The following is a 19,871-nucleotide window of genomic DNA, read 5'->3' as shown; positions in this document are numbered from 1 at the left end:
CATTTGAATTTGCAATTTCTGATGGACAATTGTAAACATGTATCTCTGCTTTTGATTTCATTCTCTTAGTCCTTGAATGGGCAATTATTTTACAATTGAATGGGAGTTAAAAGTGTGGCTTTTTGGTAGGATTGTTTGCATCATTAGAGAGATGCAACTATCCAATGTTAGAGTAGGAGGAAACCTTAGCAGCTATTTAGTCAGCCATTCATTCTGCAGATGGAGAGGCGGGACAGAGGCTAGCTTAGAGTTGGCAGTAAGTTCACATCACGGTAAGGATAGAATTCAGGTCACATGGTTCCCAGACCTTGGAATCTTTACTTATTTACATATACTGACATGTTTGCTCTTAATTGAACAGAAAAGTTTGTATTTATATCTGGATGGGAATAGAGACACCAAAAATGAAGTTAAAACCTGTAACTAATTTGATATCTTATTGAAATATGAATATATGGTATACAGATTTTTGAAGGGATTGTAAATTTACTTATTGCAGTTGTGCTTTGAACAGTGCCTTTTAAAAAATAATCTGCTTATTTCTACCTATTGAGAGAGAAATAGCTATTTCCTTAGTATTTTCCTTTGGATCACATTGGGTTTTTTCCCAGCACAGTTTGCAGTGCAGCCAAATTAAAAGGGCCACAGGCACCGCCTTCCACCCAAGAATCAAAGGAATCATTTGTTGTGAAAGGTATGAGTCATGCCAGGCTCAACACCAGCCAATTACTGATTACCCAAGCTGGGTTTTATCATCCTGAATACATAGAATTAAAATAATTGCCAATGTGGGTATATACACAAAGAGAAATATATCATATGCACACAGCTCCCTGCTGTTGGTGGGAGGACAGGGTTATTTGCTGGAGTGGTATACGATTTCTGTTTTTGAGCAAGATGCTTAACTTGAGCCTGCATTTATTAAAATAGCAGATGAGTGCAGGCAACCTGATAATGAGGAACCATCTAGCAAAGTTAACTCTTCAGCAAGGTTAGAGGCATGAATAGTCCCATCCAGTTACCAGCTGCAAGACTTTCAGAAAACACACATTTACCTAGTGAAGTATTTATCCAACCTTATTCCCCCTGTGGGTCTTTGTAACCCTCACTGGGTATGCCTGGAGCCATTATTTGACTCCAGGCCAGTGATCTAAGCATTTCTGTGGCCCAGGCACTATTGAGAGTTAGGCGTTGAGAACATTGTAAAAGTTGGCAGTCTGGGAACCATTAAACAAAGAGCAGAGCCAAGATGAGGAGATATAATCTTTATTGAGTTTCAGTATAGCACCTATAGGGAAGGAAACATTTTTGCTAGGTCTAATAATCAAATTAATGATAAACAGGGTAACAGGAGAAAAACAAATTTAATTATGTATATACGGTCCCGTAAGAATATAGGACAGGAGGGCAAGTTGGGCATTTGAAGCTTATATGCCATTCTGAGCTAAGGCTGGGGATCGGGGCCTTAAAAGAGGAGGAGGGTAATTCACAGGACAGTAAGCAGAGCAGATGTTTGTCCTGCCATACAGGTAGGTCATTCAGATAAAAAGTTATCTCTGGTACTTGTTCTCTTTCTGGGCCAGGCCCCCTATCTAAATTCCCTTAAATAGTCAAGGGAGAGATAAAATTTTTCCTTGAGTCGGCCAGGTCTTTATTTCCTTAAACTGAGAGTAGTTCACATGCCAAATTGGAACCTTTTGGAGAGGCTCATCTGAACCTCTTCACGCCTGAGGACTCTATACTAAATCATCCACAATTGAGACTGGAAGTTTAACACAACAGAGAGTTCTGCAACTTGCAGACATAAACAAGTAACAGTAGTGTGTAAGACTTCATTTCTTTATTTGCTTTAAAGCAACTTATTTCTGGCTATGAAGCTCCATCCAATCTTTGCCAGTTTGGTGAGAAAATTACATTTCCATTCTTACTGGAGCCAATCCAGCCTCTGAAGTTGAACGCAGGAAATGGGGAAGGATATCTAAATGCTGGTCTGCTAAAATTGCCACTGACAGTCTCCGTCAAAGCCCAAATGGTTCCTTGCAATGTGGCAGCTCTCAACCCTTTGGCCTCTAGAAAAAGAATCTCAGCTAAAGTTGTAACATCAGTACCTTGGATAGCACCTCCCTAGGCACATCACGGAGTAACCTGGTAGGGGGAGCGCTGACTTGCCACAGACGCTCTACTCCCACAGAACTGCATCCCCTCCCCAGTGCAAAGGGATCTCATCTTTCATCTTGTTTATGACTGTTGCCCCAGCGCATCTGTCTGCATCTTGCTAGAGACCCCCTCTTTTCACAAGCTCTTTACTACTTCTTTTAGGAGAGAGAGAGAGAAGGGTGGGGAATGGGGGAAGAGGTGTCTCCTCCCCCTTCTTCAGGAGATATTTGACCATGTCTGCTGCTCCTCAGCAACCCCCAATGCACAGAGCAATACCCATACAACAAAGAACTATCCAACCCTAAATGTCAGGAGTACTGATGTTGAGAAACCCTGCTCTATCCCTTATTTAATGGGATCAGGTTAGAGGTATTTGGAACCATTTCTGAGAGGGAAAAATGAGGCAGAGGGAGGGGCAATACTAGAGAGAATTAAATCTGTGGGAGGATGGTGATTCAGCAGGTCAGGATGAAGTGAACTCTCTGAAATCCACTCTGGGATTAGCGGTGGAGAGGCTGATATAAGAAGTCTGCGTTTTTAATGCAATGCCCTGGCTCCAGTTCCCTTCTCCTACTCTCTTGTATACACTGCTATGAAAAGTCATCGGTTTCTATAGAGACACTGAGCAACCCACACCTCCTTCCCTTCTTCCAGAATATACAGGAAAGTTCTTATCAGTTCACTATTTCATGTGTATTCTTTATGAAAAGTCAGGCATGCCCTGTGAAGTGTCTCTGTGTGTGTGTGCACGTGTGTGTGTGTGTGTTGCCACTGAACTAAGATTATATGTCTTCTCACTACTTTGTATTTCTGTTGCTCATGGAAAACCTGAACACTTAGAAAAGTAGTCATAACAGCCTGTGACGTTCATACTAGCTAATAATTTCCCTTTTTTTTTTCTTTACAATCTCCAATTTCTTTGGTGAGCTATCAGAGCAGTAGGTTTTCCAAATAAAGTTGCTATTCTGTCAGCAGGTAGTGTGTGTCCTACAGCTTGTGAATATTTTGCTACAACTACCGTTTTAGTTAAATTACATTCTCTGGGATGGGTAATAAGAAACAAAATTGCTCTACTTTTGGTTACATGTGTCCTCCTCAAATGAATATGCTCACCAAGAGACAAAGTAGTCTGGGGAAATGCCCCAAGTATGTTCAATTCATTATTTCTCAGAGAAGCCAATTAACATAGTGGAATACATGATCTTTGGGATAGTCCAGACACGAACCCCTATGCTAACTATGTGGTCTTGGGTAGGTTTTCAACTCTCCAAGCTTTATTTTCTAATCCACAAGTGGGGTAATACTGCCAACATCACAATTTAGGTGAATAGTCAGTGTTCAGTGCATGAGAGGTCCTTTTGTTTTTAAGCATCCTTAACAATATCCTCTTCATTCACCAAGGAAAAGGTATTACCCATCATTAAGTAATAAATACCTGTGCTCCTCACCCAAGGGCAGGGGTCAGCAGATTATGGCCAAAGGGGCAAATCTTAACAGTTGCCTGTTTTTGTACAAACCACGGGCTGAGGATAGCTTTACAATTTTGTAAGTGCCTGAAAAAAATGAAAAATAATACTAATATCTCATTATATTTGAAACATTTACAAAATTCAAATTTCAGTGTCCCTCAATAAAATTTTATTAGAATACAGTTACATTCATTCCTTTATGTTTTGCCTCTGAGTGCTTTCACACTCTAGCTGCAAAGTTGTAGCAGAGACCCTTGCTCTCAAAACTTAAAATATTTACAGTCTGATCCTTTACAGAAAATGTTTGTCAACCTCTGCCCTAGAGAATACCATATAGGGGAGACCACGTGAGAATCAGCTGTATCACAAATAATCACCTTTACCCTTGTTATCTTGGATGTGGGTCTTGCATTCAAAATCATTGTTTATTTTTTTATGTGTGCCAGGTATTCATATGCATAACTTGTCTCTATTGGCAGTTATCCTGACTTATAGTATTATCTCAGTTTCGGCTCTTTGGGAGAATGTGTGACCATTTCTTTAAGGCATTCCTCAAGAACGTCTCAAAGCTGATTCCTTCTGTGCCTCCGTGGCTTTATTTTAAATCATATCACCCATAGCGTGTCCTCAAAGTTTGTTGAAAAACTACCCAACACTTTTTACAATGGTCTAGTAACAAAGAGGCAGAAACGTAATTTTATTTATAACCTATGATGATTGTGGTGGTGCTTATGATGGAAGAAGTGGTAGTGGTGGTAGTGGTAGAGGAGGAGGAGGAGGACACAAAGGTGGGGGCAGAGGAGAAGAAGAAAAAGAAAATGATTCAGTTTTCCTCCCACTGTGCAATGATAGCCCAAGGGCTGTTAGGTCAACAACTGGCTTGAGGATCACATGATCTCATTTCCAAGCTGGGTGAAATCAAGGTAGGAGTTCTCTGCTCTAGGGTACTGAGAATGAGGAACTCACTGGAAAGTAATAGAAGCTATTAACTGCAGGGTCTTCCAAGATATCTCTTCCAAGATAGTGTTTCATCAGGCTGTTTACCTAAAGCCATTGTCTCCAGGGAATACACTAATTAGCATAACTATCAACGACAGTAGCACATATGGATAAGTTTAAACATAGGTATTTTGATTAACAAATTGTCTCACTAACAAGAGGGTTAGAATGTATTTTCTTGGTACTGCAAGTTTAAATAAACAATTATTAGAGCTTTTTTTTTTCCTGTTTCTAAGCGAGCTAATACCCGAGCTGTTTGCCATCACAAACATATTTATGACCTTCCTTAGCACACCATGTGTGTCAGCATATTAGACAAGTGGATACCTTCCAGCTAGAGAGGATGATGTTTGTTCTTACTTCTTTGCAGAGTATCCAGGGGTGATGAGTGCCAACATTCTGCACCCGTGTTATTGTTGAACAGCAGAATGCGATCCAGTTGATTTTCACGTAGTGAAAATCATGTGTGGCATAAATTACATCTCAGATGCTTAGATTAAAGTTAAGTGGCACACTTGGACCCAAGAGAAGTATTAAGTTTATCGCTAGGCAACTGGCAATTCTGTCTGCTTATTCACAAATATTTGAAGATGCAATCCCTTGATTAAATATTTCTGCAAATAGCAGGAAGAAAAGTTGGCAAGAAGCAGCTTTGCTTCGAAGAGAGTTTGATGTTCCCCTCTTGGAAAAGCTAAGAAAACCCACAATGCCCAGTGCTTTCCCTCCACTACCTCTGCCCTCCCTGCACACAGTTCCAGTAATTTCCCTTTTCTTGCCAGCCTGCTTTCTGCTTGATGTAGCTCATTTTTTTTAAAAATGTAAATATCAGAGCCTTGAGGATTGGGGCAGGAGGAAGGGAACCATCCACGTTTTGAGCACTTAGATATCTTCTATTTTTCCCTTTGCCTCTTTCTTAATATGACAGAAAATTAGAGATTAAATTTATCTCACTGAGGTCTATTGCTGTTTATGTCTTTGATTAAAACATCCTGCAACCGCATATCCTGAGAAGGTATCTTTCTTAATACTCTCTAGTAAATATTTTTTTGTCATACACACACACTGATACATACAAACACCATTTTATTTAATCCTGTGATGACTCTGTCAAGAAAGGGAAATATCCTTATACAAAATTTCTGAATTAAAATGTGTCAAAAAAAAAATCAGTAAAAAACATTTCATTTTTACCTTTTTGCATTTCTTCACCATAGGTTAGAATACTTCTTTAAAAAAATATGGTAGTCTCAAAAGACATATGTAGTACTTCTGTAAATGTCTGTTCCTGATTTTAATTTTTTTATTGAAAATCTTTGTATCATCTTCTAATGAAAATTCTGAAACATACATTGTTTGAAATAATATCACAGCGAACACCAGTATACCCATCAACTGGATTCTATCTGTAACATTTTACTCTCTCCATCCTTCTATCTATCCATCCCCCTTTTCATTCATTGGTTCTTTTTTCCAATGCATTTCAAAGTAAACTACACACATGCATACACTTCTTCCTAAATACTTAGCCAAAATTTATATACAATGAAACATACAGATCTTAAGTGGCCACTTCTTGGGATTTGACAAAGGGCATACACCTGTGTAAAACAAACCCCAATCAAGGTACAGAACATTATCCCAGAAAACTCCTTCCAAGTATGACTTGAGTTTTAAATAAAATATCAAAAGGTTGATTTTGTAAGATGTTCTTTAAAAGTCTTTAGAACCAGAAGAAAACATCAGTGAAATTCACAAATTATATCCAAGGTAGATTTGCCTACAGCCTGAGTTTATGAATGCCCTTGCCTTGGTTTTCTCTTTTGAATATTTTAGTGACATTAGGCAGACCCTGCTTAACTGTGATGAAAATTATTATCTTTGTTCTTAGGGTCATGCCAGTAGATTATTATCTTTGTTCTCATGGTCATCAAATGGATATATCGTAATCATGTCACATTTTTGCAGTTTCCTGACTCTTGTCTAGGAGCCTTTTAATGCTAATTGATCCTTAAATCTAAGTAGTGGGTCATCTGCAGTTCATAACATGTGTCTGCAACTACAGTTACTCTGTGGAAGAGATCACTGATCTTATCCTTTGGATTTCTGTATGAAAAACCAAAAATCCCAGACATGCACGTGACTTCCCCAAGATTGCATATCTCCGCAGTATAACAGCTAAACTGTGAGAATATACCTGTCTGGTTCTTTTTATTTATTTATTTATTTATTTTTAAATTAAATTTAATTTTTTTATACAGCAGGTTCTTATTAGTTATCTATTTTATACATATTAGTGTATACATGTCAATCCCAATCTCCCAATTCATCCCACCACCGCTCCCCCACTTTTCCCCCTTGGTGTCCATACACTTGTTCTCTACATCTGTGTCTCTATTTCTGCCTTGCAAAACGGTTCATTTTTACAATTTATCTAGATTACACATATATGCATTAATATACGATATGGGATTTTCTCTTTCTGACTTACTTCACTCTGTATAACAGTCTCTAGGTCTATCCACGCCTCGACACACAACCCAATTTCGTTCCTTTTTATGGCAGAGTAATATCCCATTGTATATATGTACCACATCTTCTTTATCCATTCGTCTGTCGATGGACATTTAGGTTGCTTCCATGACCTGGCTATTGTAAATAGTGCTGCAATGAACATTGGGGTGCATGTGTCTTTTTGAATTATGGTTTTCTCTGAGTATATGCCCAGTAGTGGGACTGCTGGGTCATATGGTAATTCTATTTTTAGTTTTTTAAGGAACCTGCATACTGTTCTCCATCGTGGCTGTATCAGGTTACATTCCTACCAACAGTGCAAGAGGGTTGCCTTTTCTCCACACCCTCACCAGCATCTGTTGTTTGTGAATTTTCTGATGATGGCCATTCTGACCGGTGTAAGGTGATACCTCATTGTAGTTTTCATTTGCATTTCTCTAATAATTAGTGATGTTGAGCAGCTTTCATGTGCCTCTTGGCCATCTGTATGTCTTCTTTGGAGAGATGTCTGTTTAGGTCTTCTGCCCATTTTTTGATTGGGTTTTTTTTTTTTTTAAATATTGAGCTGCATGAGCTGTTTATATATTTTGAAGGTTAATCCTTTGTCCATTGTTTCGTTTGCAAATAATTTCTCCCTTTCTTAGGATTGTCTTTTCATCTTGTGTATAGTTTCCTTTGCTGTGCAAAAACTTTGAAGTTTCATTAGGTCCCATTTGTTTATTTTTGTTTTTATTTCCATTACTCTAGGCAGTGGATCAAAAAAGATTTTGCTGTGATTTATGTCAGAGAGTGTTCTTCCTATGTTTTCCTCTAAGATTTTTATACTGTCTGGTCTTACATTTAGGTCTTTAATCCATTTTGAGTTTATTTTTGTGTATGGTGTTAGGGAGTGTTCTAATTTCATTCTTTTACATGTGGCTGTCCAATTTTCCCAGCACCACTTATTGAAGAGACTGTCTTTTCTCCATTGTATATCCTTGCCTCCTTTGTCATAGATTAGTTGACCATAGGTGTGTGGGTTTATCTCTGGGCTTTCTGTCCTGTTCCATTGATCTATATTTCTGTTTTTGTGCCAGCACCATATTGTCTTGATTACTGTAGCTTTGTAGTATAGTCTGAAGTCAGGGAGTCTGATTCCTCCAGCTCCGTTTTTCTTTCTCAAGATAGCTTTGGCTATTCGGGGTCTTTCGTGTCTCCATACAAATTTTAAGATTTTTTGTTCTAGTTCTGTAAAAAATGCCATTGATAACTTCTATAGGGATATCATTGAATCTGTAGATTGCTTTTGGTAGTATAGTCATTTTCACAATATTGATTTTTCCCATCCAAGAACATGATATATCTCTCCATCGGTTTGTGTCATCTTTGATTTCTTTCATCAGTGTCTTACAGTTTTCTGAGTACAGGCCTTTTACCTCCTTAGGTAGGTTTATTCCTAGTTATTTTATTTTTTTTTGTTCCAATGGTGAATGGGATTGTTTCCTTAATTTCTCTTTCGGATCTTTCCTATTTAGTGTACAGGAATGCAAGAGATTTCTGTGCATTAATTTTGTATCCTGCAAATTTACCAAATTCATTGATTAGCTCTAGTAATTTTCTGGTGGCATCATTAGGATTCTCTATGTATAGTATCATGTCGTCTGCAAACAGTGACAGTTTTACTTCTTCTTTTCCAATTTGGATTCCTTTTATTTTTCTTCTCTGATTCCCATGACTAGGACTTCCAAAACTATGTTGAATAATAGTGGCAAGAGTGGACATCCTTGTCTTGCTCCTGATCTTAGAGGAAATGCTTTCAGTTTTTTACCGTTGAGAATGATGTTTACTGTGTGTTTGTCGTCTATGACCTTTATTATGTTGAGGTAGGTTCCCTCTATGCCCACATTCTGGAGAGTTTTTATCATAAATGGCTGTTGAATTTTGTCGAAAGCTTTTCTGCATCTATTGAGATGATCATATGGTTTTTATTCTTCAGTTTGTTATGGTGTATCACATTGATTGATTTGCGTATATTGAAGAATCCTTGCATCCCCAGGATAAATCCCACTTGATCATGGTGTATGATCCTTTTAATGTGTTGTTGGATTCTGTTTGCTAGTATTTTGATGAGGATTTTTGCATCTATATTCATCAGTGATGTTGGTCTGTAATTTTCTTTTTTTGTAGTGTCCTTGTCTGGTTGGTATCAGGGTGATGGTGGCCTTGTAGAATGAATTTGAGAGTGTTCCTTCCTCTGAAATATTTTGGAATAGTTTGAGAAGGATGGGTGTTAGCTCTTCTCTAAGTGTTTGATAGAATTCACCTGTGAAGCCATCTGGTCCTGGACTTTTGTTTGTTGGAAGATGTTTAATCACAGTTTCAATTTCATTACTTGTGATTGGTCTGTTTGTATTTTCTATTTCTTCCTGGTTCAGTCTTGGAAGGTTATACCTTCTAAGAATATGTCCATTTCTTCCAGGTTTTCCATTTTATTGGCATAGAGTTGCTTGTAGTAGTCTCTTAAGATGCTTTGTATTTCTGCAGTGTCTGTTGTAACTTCTCCTTTTTCATTTCTAATTTTATTGATTTGAGTCCTCTCCCTCTTTTTCTTGATGAGTCTGGCTAAAGGTTTATCAATTTTGCTTATCTTCTCAAAGAACCAGCTTTTAGTTTTCTTGATCTTTGCTATTGTTTTCTTTGTTTCTTAATTCATTTATTTCTGCTCTGATCTTTATGATTTCATCCCTTTTGCTAACTTTGGGTTTTGTTTGTTCTTCTTTTTCTAGTTCCTTTAGGTGTAAGTTTAGATTGTTTATTTGAGATTTTTCTTGTTTCTTGAGGTAGGATTGTATTGCTATAACCTTCCCTCTTAGAACTGCTTTTGCTGCATCCCATAGGTTTTGGATCATCGTGTTTTCATTGTCAGTTGTCTCTAGGTATTTTTTGATTTCCTCTTTGATTTCTTCAGTGATCTCTTGGTTATTTAGTAACATGTTGTTTAGCCTCCATGTGTTTGTGTTTTTTACCTTTTTTTCCCTGTAATTGATTTCTAATCTCATAGCGTTGTGATTGGAAAAGTTGCTTGATATGGTTTCAATTTTCTTAAATTTACCGAGGCTTAATTTGTGACCCAAGATGTGATCTATCCTGGAGAATGTTCCATGTGCACTTGAGAAGAACGTGTAATCTGCTGTTTTTGGATAGAATGTCCTATAAATATCAATTAAATCTATCTGGTCTATTGTGTCATTTAAAGCTTCTGTTTCCTTATTAATTTTCTGTCTGGATGATCTGACCATTGGTGTAAGTGAGGTGTTAAGGTCCCCCCACTATTACTGTGTTACTGTCAATTTCCTCCTTTATAGCTGTCAGCAGTTGCCTTATGTATTGTGGTGCTCCTATGTTGGGTGCATATATATTTATAATTGTTATATCTTCCTCTTGGATTGATCCCTTGATCATTATGTAGTGTCCTGGCTTGTCTCTTGTAACATTCTTTATTTTAAAGTCTATTTTATCTGATCTGAGTATTGCTACTCCAGCTTTCTTTTGATTTCCATTTGCATGGAATAACTTTTTCCATCCCCTCACTTTCAGTCCATATGTGTCCCTAGGTCTGAAGTGGGTCTCTTGTAGACAGTATATATACAGGTCTTGTTTTTGTATCCATTCAGCCAGTGTATGTCTTTTGGTTGGAGCATTTAATCCATTCACATTTAAGGTAATTATCAATATGTATGTTCCTATTACCATTTTCTTAATTGTTTTGGGTTTGTTTTTGTAGATCCTTTTCTTCTCTTGTGTTTCCCACTTAGAGAAGTTCCTTTAGCATTTATTGTAGAGCTGGTTTGGTGGTGCTGAATTCTCTTAGCTTTGCTTGTCTGTAAACCTTTTGATTTCTCTGTCGAATCTGAATGAGATCCTTGCTGGGTAGAGTAATCTTGGTTGCAGTTTCTTCCCTTTCATCACTTTAAATATATCGTGTCATTCCCTTCTGGCTTGTAGAGTTTCTGCTGGGAAATTAGCTGTTAACCTTATGGGAGTTTTCTTGTATGTTATTTGTCATTTTTCCCTTGTTGTTTTTAATAATTTTTCTTTGTCTTTAATTTTTGTCAATTTGATTACTATGTGTCTCGGTGTGTTTCTCCTTGGGTTTATTCTGCCTGGGACTCTCTGTGCTTCCTGGACTTGGGTGGCTACTTCCTTTCCCATGTTAGGGAAGCTTTTGACTGTAATCTCTTCAAATATTTTCTCAGGTCCTTTCTCTCTTCTCCTTCTGGGACACTGATAATGCAAATTTTTGTGCATTTAATGTTGTCCCAGAGGTCTCTTAGGCTGTCTTCATTCCTTTTCATTCTTTTTTTCTTTATTCTGTTTTGTGTCAGTGAATTCCACCATTCTGTCTTCCAGGTCATTTATCCATTCTTCTGCCTCCGTTATTCTGCTATTGACTCCTTCTAGTGTATTTTTCATTTTAGTTATTGTATTGTTCACCTCTCTTTGTTTGTTTTTTAATTCTTTTAGGTGTATGTTGTTTAATTCTTCTAGGTCTTTGTTAAACATTTCTTGCATCTTCTCGATCTTTGCCTCCATTCTTTTTCCGGGGTCCTGGATCATTTTCACTATCATTATTCTGAATTCTTTTTCTGGAATGTTGCCTATCTCCACTTCAGTTAGTTGTTATTCCATGGTTTTATCTTGTTCCTTCATCTGGTATATACTCCTCTGCCTTTTCATTTTGTCTGTCTTTCTGTGAATGTGTTTTTCATTCCACAGGCTGCAGGATTGTAGTTCTTCTTGCTTCTGCTGTCTGCCCTCTGGTGGATGAGGCTATCTAAGAGGCTTTTGCAAGTTTCCTGATGGAACAGACTGGTGGTAGGTAGAGCTGGGTGTTGCTCTGGTGGGCAGAGCTCAATAAAACTTTAATCCACTTGTCTGCTGATGGGTGGGGCTGAGTTCCCTCCCTGTTGGTTGTTTGGCCTGAGGCAACCCAGCACTGGAGGCTACAGACTTTTTGGTGGGTCTCATGGTGGACTTCGGGATGGCTCATGCCAAGGAGTACTTCCCAGAACTTTTGCTGCCAGTGTCCTTGTCCCCACAGTGAGCCACAGGCATGCCCCACCTCTGCAGGAGACCCTCCCACACTAGCAGTTAGGTCTGGTTCAGTCTCCCCTGGGGTCACTGCTCTTTCCCCCTGGGTCCTGATGCACGCACTACTTTGTGTGTTCCCTCCAAGAGTGGAGTCTCTGTTTCCCCCAGTCCTGTCGAAGTCCTGCAATCAAGTCCCACTAGCCTTCACAGTCTGATTCTCTGAGAATTCCTCCTCCTGTTGCCAGGCCCTCAGGTTGGGAAGCCTGACGTTGGGCTCAGAACCTTCACTCCATTGGGTGGAGTTCTGTGGTATAAGTGTTCTCCAATTTTTTAGTCCCCAGCCAGCGGTTATGGAATTTGATTTTATTGTGATTGCCCCCCTCCTACCATCTCATTGAGGCTTCTCCTTTGTCTTTGGATGTGGGGTATGTTTTTTGGTCAGTTCTAGTGTCTTCCTGTTGATGACTGTTCAGCAGTTAGTTGTGATTCTGGTGTTCTTGCAAGAGGGAGGGAGTGCATGTCTTTCTACTCTGAAATCTTGAACCCATCTCCTCTGGTTCTTTTTAAATGAATAACTTTTCCTTTTACATTTGTTGTCAGTTCCACAAACCCTCCTCCTCAGTTTATTTTGAACAGGGCTTGTGAAAGACATCTGATGGGGGATATTGGGTGGTTGAGGGGGTATTGTAGAGAAGATTAATGGGGCATAACCCCTGCTGCCCAAAGGTATATGCACAGCAGCAGGGGGACAATGATTTTGCCAGATTATTTCAATGTGATATTGCAAATCATGTTAGCAATAAGCAAGGGGTACTGTGGGAGTACTCAGGAAGGTAGTTTAGTCCAATCTTGGTTTTAAGAAAGTAGTTTTAGAGGAATGTCCCCAGAATTGAGTCTGAAATGATGACCAAATATTAGCCGGGAGGTGAAATGTAGGAAGTGAACCAACAGGAGTTAAGGCATTGAGGTAAGAAATGAGTACAGCGGGTGGAGGTTTTGGAGACACTATAGTTATTTTTAAGAATGAATTATGACAGAAAAGAGGGCTCATGAGGGGTGTGTGTGTGTGTGTGTGTGTGTGTATACGTATATATGTTTGTTTGTGTTTGAAGATATTTTTTGATTTTTTAATTATTAAGTTTTGCCACAGTTGTCTTGCTGGAAATTAGAATTTTTTCTCTATGGCCAAGGACTATAACTAATGTCTTAGCTTTTCAAGGGGTCATAAAGAATCAGCGTCTATGATCATAATGACCTGATCATAGTGACCAGAAATGTAATAAATAGTTTCTGCAAAGCAGAGTTTTATGTAGTGTGTGTTGTAAAAAGGTATAGTTATAAATCAACAGTAAGTTGCTTCAAGTGTCTTAGTAAGGAGGTTTGCCATTTGGAGATGCTTCTTTACTTGTTTTACCTAAATAAACTAGCAGATTTGATTCTTATACTATTGATATTTGAGAGGAAGGTTTTCATCTATTTCAGAAGACTTGTGTCCCATGGATTATTTGCATCCCAGAAACCAAACTCTATTTGATGCTTTCCAACTTAAGATAGCCATTTAGGTAAGTAATTGCTATGAGTGGACTAGGCCATATTGTACAGTCTTTGTCAGTATTTAGAAAGGGAGGTTTATGAATTTTAAAAAATTACTCTTCACTCAATTTTATATATCACTCATCACAAAGCTCACTGTGCACAATCTATGAATGGCGTTTGAGTTCCTGCATCTAGATTTGTGTCAAGAACAAGGGTGGAAAATTTAGAACTCACAGTACTAGTGACCAGAGGAAATATAACAAGCTGTTAACAAGTGGTCTTTTTTAATAACTTTATAGTTTATTTAAGGAGATAATGCAGGTGCTCATGTAAAGATAGCCTGCAGTATTAAGTACTAGTTAAGTGCCCTGGACTGTGTAGGGGTTGTCTGTGGTGTGCCTGCCCACTATCCACTTCCTCTGCTTTTGTGATAGCATTTTAATTTTCCTTTGGACAGTTAGTCATCTCCTATTTTTAGTTCATTGGGGTTTCCCTGACCATCCCCCCCAAACACTTAAAAGAAGCCCAGGTTTGACAGGATCAGTCTTCCTGATTCCTCAAACTCTTGCTGAGTCTTTGTGGAAGGAGAAGTGCCCACTCATTATGATGTTTGACGTGGTAAAATGTAAGCCCGGATGGCCAGTGACCCTCTCTTTTGCCACAAAGGGGAGCCCACCTACAAATATAGACAATAGACAATAGAGCTTAGACTTTGCAGTTATGTCAGACAACAGATTTTTTTAAAGCCAGTTTTGGTTGAGTTCTTTGCCACTTGTTGTGTTAGGATTCTCCAGAGGAACAGAACCAATGGGATACATGTATATACAGAGAGAAAGATATTTATAGGTATCTCCTGCTTTTGGAAAGTTCACTTTACACCACTTCGCTTGTACAAAAGACCCACTTAATACCTGTTTTCACTAACTGAAAGAAATCCAAAGAGGATTTTTTCTTTTTCAAAAAAAAGTGAAAATAGTGTTCAGCATTTCTTTTACAGTGAGCCTATAGACGGAATTGGTAGCCAGAGTGGCACCACCAATCTCCTTCCCCAGCAACTACGCTGGGCATCTTAGCACTATGCCACCATAGCTTTGAACTGTGTCTGTGAGCATCTGTGCTTTATCTCAGTTTATTCTGTGCATCCATTAGCACAATGTGCCCTAAGGTAACTGCTTCTTCTCTTTACACCATTTCAGCTTACACAAGTCTTTACAGGAATGCTCTAGTTTTTGATAGCCAGGAAACCCACATTTTAAGAAATAGGCTTATGTAATTATGGGGACAAGCAAGTCTGAATTCTGCAGGCCAGGAGACTCAGGGAAGAGTTGATATTGCCATCTTGAGCCTGAAGGCAGTCTGGAGAGAGAATTTTTCATCTTTTTTTCTCTTAAAGCCTTTTCATGATTGGATGAGACCCACCCACCTTATGAAGAATAATCTGCTACTCAGAGTTTACTGTTTTAAATGCCAATCCCTATCAAAATACCAATGACATTTTTTACAGAACTAGAACAAATACTTTAAAAATTTGTGTGGAAATACAAAAGATTCCAAATAGAGAAAACAGTCTTGAGAAAGAAGAACAGAGCTGGAGGAATCATGCTTCCTGACTTCAGCCTGTACTACAAAGCTACAGTCATCAAAACAATATTGTATGGGACAGAAACGGACACATAGAACAATGGAACAGAATAGAGAGCCCAGAAATAAACCCATGCACTTAATGGTCAATTAAGCTATGACAAAGGGGGCAAGAACATACAATGGAGAAAAGACAGTCTCTTCGATAAGTGGTGCTGGGAAAACTGGACAGCTGCATGTAAAAGAATGAAATTAGAGCATTCTCTAACACCATATACAAAAAGAAAATGCAGATGGTCAACAGGCACATGAAAAGATGCTCAACATAGCTAATCATCAGGGAATGCAAATCAAAAGCACAATGAGATATCACTTCACACCTGTCAGAATGGCTGTCATCAAAAAGAACACAAATAACAAATGTTGATGAGGACATGGAGAAAAGGGAATTCTCATACACTGTTGGTGAGAATGTAAATTGGTACAGCCACTGTGAAAAACAGTATGGAAGTTTCTCAAAAAACTGAAAATATATGTACCATGTGACTCAGCAGTTGCGCTACTGGGTATATATCTGAAAAAACCAAAAACACTGATTCTAAAAGATACATTCACCCCAGTGTTCATGCAGCATTATTTACAGTTGCCGGGATATGGACGCAACCTAAGTGTCCATCAAAAGATCAGTGGATGAGGAAGATGTGGTACCTATATACAATGGAATACTACCCAGCCATAAAAAAGAACAAAAATTTGCCATTTGCAGCAACATGGATCAACTTGGGGGGCATTGTACTAAGTGCAATAAGTCAGACAGGGGAAGACAAATACTGTATGATATCACTTATATGTGGAATCTAAAAAATACAGCAAACTAGTGACTATAACAAAAGAGAAGGAGACTCACAGGTATGGAGAACAAACTAGTGGTTACCAGTGGGGAGAGGGAAGAGGGAGGGGCAAGATAGGGGTAGGGGAATAAGAGGTACAAAGTATTAGGTATAAAATAAGCTACAAGGATATATTGTACAACAGAGGAATATAGCCAATATTTTATTACAACTATAAATGAAGTATAACCTTTAAAAATTATAAATCACTATATTGTACACCTGTAACTTATATAATATTGTACAGCAACTATACTTCAATAAAAATAATTTTATGAAACTAATAATAATAATAATTTTTTAAAAAAATGTTAATGACACCTAAAAACTACCTCACAGCAATATCCATCTAGACTGAGGTTTGAGCAAATAACTGGGCACCTCAGTTTAGCCAAGTTGACTTATAAAATTAACCATCACACTTGTAAGTGAAAAAGGCATGACCTATTCAGACAGCCACTGGTAGAGATGCTCGGATGTGGCAGAAGTCATCATGGGATAGAGACAGTCAGGAGAGAGGCTATAAGGGGGTATACTACTTCATGGTAAGTTAGAAAATCCATACTTTTCTCTTCTGTATTTGTAAAGTGGGAATATATGTCATGGCTTAGGGAGACTTGAATAAGCTAAAATATAAGGCCAGTGCATAGGAGATGCCTCAATGTTCAATTTTCTCCCCCTTTTCCCTTCCCCTTTCTATATTTGGGCCTCTGAGTAAGCCTCTTGCTCTGCCTAAATATCGGAAATTTGCAAAGTACTTTGAGAGTTTCTGTTTTAGAGATTAAGTGGTTTCTTACTGACCAGGCAGCATTCCAAGAGGCTAGAGCTAGAAGTGTCCACAGAGAGAGTATTTCACCCTCTGTCCATTTTACAGATACGAAGTTGCTCTCTGTGGTGATGACTTTTTTAAAAAAATGAAGTTTGACTGCCATGTGCTTTGCCAGTGAGATGTCTGCATACATTTCCAAGTCAGTACAGCTGGAACATATGTTTCAAATCTTACTGACATAGTTGAAGTTACTTACTCATGGTCTTATGTCTATGGACCATGGAATTTGAGCATTCCATTAAGATATAGAAAAGTAAAATATGTAACGATAATCATTTATACATAATTTTAGTATCCTGGAATTGTTAGCATAGTCACCCAAGGTGTTTAACTTACAACTGGGGGAATGCCTGATGCTTGGGAGAATCTGATGATAATCTTTTAAAATCTGAGTCTAATCAGTCAGCCCTAAAATACACCCTCTGGCTTATAACTGGAGGTTACCAAGGTCTATGACTTTGGGGGAAGGCTTTGGAGTGGCGATTTCTATCGTTGTAAATTTGTAGGAAGACTTGTCTGGTGTGTTTCTGCAAGGGTTTCACACCTGCTGCTCTGTCTCCTCTGCACTTGACTGTTCCTTGCTCAGCTCCTCTCTGAATGTTGCACCTGGATTGTCAAATACCACTTCAGACTAGATCTGTGCTCCCAAAAGTCATGTGCAACTTCATAAAAGAATTCTGCCTGACATTTTCAAGTACAGCTCACTTGAACTCGTAAAAGTCAGGTGTAAATTGAGAATGGATTTACACCTAAGCCTTTTTGGTTGATTTCGGTATTTGGAAATGACATTTGGAGAATAACTCAGTTGCCCTTAGAATCAGTCCCCTTTTCACTCCAAAGTTGTGGGTGGTGGTGGAAGTGTCCAAATGTCTAGTCCAGTGTGTTTCAGGTGAATTTCAGACACTCTTATTTACTGGGTTTGCACCCATTTGGAATGGAAGTCAGCAATGTGCGGATACAGTCATTTCACCAATGTGGCCTCTTGGGTCATTGCTGGACTCTGAATGAATCACATTTGTTGCCTAAAGATGTTAATGGTTGTACAGCTTGGCCTCGTGGGCCTGATTCTTCAACAGAAATATGTTGATTATTGGCATTGTAGACATTGTTGGGGTTACACAGCTGTATCTCCGCACGAATCTGGAGCATCCGCACAGGCTGCCACCACTGGGTGAGCTGATGAAGCAGATGATTCCTCCTCTCATAATGATGCACCAGGTATATGGAGTGGCAAGCTGTCTATGCCTCTGAGTGTGTCTGATTGGCAACCTGTCCTCTGCCTAGCACAGCCACCCCGTCTTCATCCAGTGTGCTGCTGCGCCACAAGGAGGTGACACAGTAAGACATGGATGGTACCATAGGCCAGTGCAACTCTTGAACTGGACATTTAGTGCCCATGTGAAATCCATCACATTGCAAACCCCTGATGAGATTATTATTTTCAAAGATAAAATTAGGAATTAAAAAACCATAAAGACAAAATTAGAGATTGAAGAACTCTAAAATCATCATACCCAGTTCTTTTCTCCTAGAGTTAATAAAACTGAGATCCGGAAGGGTTAAGTCCCTTCCCTAAGGTTACATAGGCAGTTGGTGGTGGAGACGGGGCAAGAATTCCAGGTGCTTTTGAGTCACAGTGTTATTGTTGTCATAAAGAGGGGCCAATGGATGCATGATTTGGATTGCTAGCAAATGTGAAATCCAACAGTGTAAGCAAGTGGACTCTTAGCCGCTCTTCGACCTCTTCCTGGATTTATTCTACTTCTCTTTTCACATTCCCAGAAGGGGGGGGGGGGAACTCTTGATTGATTTCTGCCTTGTAGAAATACTCGTTTGTAAGTTGGTTTGAAAGTGGCCTGTCCTCTGATTCACTGAGATAGAGTTAAAATAAATTCCCTTGGCAAAAAAAAAAAAAAAAATTGAGAAAGGATTTTATCATCTATGTGGCTCAATTCCAAAAGTTCACTTCAGTTTAGTTATTAGTTTTCCCTACAGTATGAGATATTCAATTAAATTCTCCCACAAATTGGCCATAAATTTCGATGAAAATGAAAGAAGTTCCAGTTAGCAAACAGTTTCTGTCAAAGAATCTAATAATGGGATGCAATAAGAATGATTTTCACTTATGCACCTGAATGAAAATGTTTGGTCTGGTTATTGTTCTGATTTATTTCATTGTTGTTTTGGTTTTGGTTTTGGTTTTTGTCCCTGTTTGGTACAGCGTGTCCAGAGTGGCTGGAATGTGGAATCAGATGCAATTGTTCACAAATGCAAAGGAGTATTCTACCACATTGTTTTCACCACTGATTTGGTGGGTCTTTCATATAATTGTGTAATATACTGTACCCACATCCTCCTCTGTTAAATAGAACCGTATCTGTTAAATAGAGTAATGTTTGATACTCATTCTTCCATTCTCATTAGAGCATAACAAAACTCATCATGACCTTTCCTTGGGGCCTTCCTTTTAGGTACAGACACTCACTTAGCATCCATGGAGTAGCCATCGGTAGGAATAACCCATTCTAAAAAAATTCCTGTGATATTTATTGAGTAAGGGCTGATGATTGGCACTAATCTAGATCTTGGAAATGAGAGATAAATCAGTTAGGGATGGTACCTCAGTGTAATTTATGGTCCAATGCAGGCAGAAATGAGGGAAAACATAAGTTAAGAAACATGGCACAAAGTCGTGAGCATTGCCGATGAAAACACAGTGATGTTCACCTTCAGCCTGGAATATCATGGATAAGATGGCATTTGAGCTGTAATTCAAATGTTTTGGAAATCTGCTTTATCCACCTTTTGTTGGAAGTGACTTTTGTGAAT

The 19,871-nt window shown here is 38.6% G+C and overlaps 1 protein-coding gene across 9 annotated transcripts in view; it reads left to right on the top strand.

The window, feature by feature from the left end:
- The window catches only part of CNTN4 (contactin 4), a 950,427-nt gene that overhangs the window by 580,305 nt on the left and 350,251 nt on the right, over nucleotides 1-19,871 (top strand). The window lies entirely within an intron of this gene.

The sequence above is a fragment of the Balaenoptera borealis genome (genome assembly GCF_965194805.1).
Source record: "Balaenoptera borealis genome assembly, chromosome: 12".
Lineage (NCBI taxonomy): Eukaryota > Metazoa > Chordata > Mammalia > Artiodactyla > Balaenopteridae > Balaenoptera > Balaenoptera borealis.
The sequence above is the reverse complement of the archived record's forward strand: the minus strand, read 5'-3'. Positions and strand labels throughout refer to the sequence as shown.